Below are 2,052 nucleotides of genomic sequence, written 5' to 3'. Positions count from 1 at the left end.
ATATTCTAGATTAGTAGAAAATAAATGTTAAAATGTAATGAGTGCTCGCAAAAAGTAAAGATGGTCTGACTTTCGTCTTATAGTGAGAATATAAAAAATAGAGAGATAAAACTTTTAAGGAAGAGAAATTTTAAAGCAGAATTGGAGAAGAAAATGAAAACTAAACAATTTTAAGAAAATGAAAAAAGAATGAAGCAAAATAATTTGATATGAAGAAAGTAGAAGTACTTCCTTTTATAGCTTTAAAAACCAACAAGTCTCACTGCTGAGTGAGTAGAACTTATTGTGGTGCTACTTAGCAAGAATACTGGAAACCTAGTACTACCCTGTATCTACTCAGTAAATAGCATTGCTCATCATTGGTCTGTAGCATCCAATTATAAACACACGAAAACTCTTCATTTTAAGACAGTGATTGCAGTTTTTTGAAATGAGGCATCAAAAAAGATGAAGTCACCTTGTCCCCAGTTTAGGACGTTCTTTTATACTGGGAGGTTAGTTGGCTATTAAAGGTATTTTAGTAATATTGTTAAAGGATTATAGTTTTAAAAACCTGGTTTTCATAATTAAATCTCAACACACTTTCTGGTATACATTTTAGAGACCCATGAAATGGGAAAAAAAGAGGTAAGACCTAGAAAATTCCTGGGGTAGCCAAACAGGTGCTGGGATTCTGGGAGCTCCCGTGCTCCCCGGCCATTCTTTCGGCCTGCCCGTCGTTCGCTGGCCTGTCTGGACAGAGCAAGGCCGACCAACGGCGACAGCAGCATCAGTAAGCAGCACCTGTGAAGTGCAGATCTGGTCCTCCCCACACTCTAAAGGCAGCTCTCACCCCACTCTCAACAGCAAAACAAGGCACAGTGAGGTTAAGTCGGCTGCTCATTATCATATATTTCCAAGAGCATGTTGTCAATTCTGTGGGTTAATTTCAGTCATCACCGGCCGGGTCTCCTCCTCCCATGGCCCAGGAGAGTCACCTCCCCTCTGTATTCGTAAAGGTGACAAAGGAGGATGAGGAGGACTGAGGGGGACCAAGGTCTCTCGAAAAATGCAGTGATGGTTTAGGTGTCTGTCATTCCTCCCACCACACATAAATGAAGATGCGTATCTATTAAGCGTCTCTAAATTCTCCAAACATCTCTCTCACGGGGTGTCAAGTACTATAATCTTCAGATTCAGAGGAGGAAACCAAGGCCTGGGGAGAGTTTGGGGATTGGGTAAAATCCCACCCCAGTTGAAAGGCGGAATCAGGATGGCGGGACGATGCCAGTGATGATGATGCATTTTGCACACTTCCTCCGTGACACAGACAGGCACTGCTCCAGCAGCCTTGACACCATTGGCTTGTTTCAGCCCAGGAAGCCCTATCGGGGGGCTGTCACGACATCCTCCTCCTACAGAGGAGGAACGGAGGCCCAGAGCGATCACGCAGCCTTCCTGAGGCCTCATAGCCCGGCAGCAGGGCGTACCCCTAACCGCCGCAAGCCACTGTTTTTCCAGATCGAAACTCACACCTGAGCCCGCCCGGACTTCTGGCCCAAGGCTCTTACTCCAGAGAGGACGCCCTGCTCACAATGCCTAGCTCCAAATTCTTCAGAGTAAAACACCAACCTTGGTTAGCCATGTGAACAGAAAATAACTCACATGAAATGTGTCTTTGTTTCCATTTAAGAAATCATCTAGTCACATTCTAACCCAAGTTATATCTTTCTTTGTTTCTCCAAAGACTCTAAGTTGTTATTTTGAAAGGCACAATGACAAAATAAGACAACAGAAAATGTTGAGCATAATATAAGATGAATCAAATTTATGATCCTTTTGTGTTCCATTTTCATTTACATACGGATTGCTTCTGACAGATGTCTTATTCTTTCCCTTCCATAAACTCACCCACACTGAAACAAAAGCTTTTTGTACTTATAAACCTAGTTCTTTTATCCAGTATCACTTTTTATTCTATCTCATATATTTTATCCTCCCACATACAAAAACTACAGGCATTGTAAGAAACACTGAATACACTAGAACAGGATCTTGAAGCTCCTATATTTA

At 42.2% G+C, this 2,052-nt stretch overlaps 1 protein-coding gene across 1 annotated transcript in view; it reads right to left on the bottom strand.

Moving 5' to 3' along the window:
* LRRFIP1 (leucine rich repeat (in FLII) interacting protein 1) overlaps window positions 1–2,052 on the bottom strand; it is a 144,955-nt gene that overhangs the window by 9,888 nt on the left and 133,015 nt on the right. The window lies entirely within an intron of this gene.

Source organism: Propithecus coquereli, unplaced genomic scaffold (assembly GCF_000956105.1).
Source record: "Propithecus coquereli isolate 6110/MARCELLA unplaced genomic scaffold, Pcoq_1.0 Scaffold295, whole genome shotgun sequence".
Classification (NCBI taxonomy): domain Eukaryota; kingdom Metazoa; phylum Chordata; class Mammalia; order Primates; family Indriidae; genus Propithecus; species Propithecus coquereli.
This window is presented reverse-complemented; position numbering and strand designations above follow the sequence as displayed.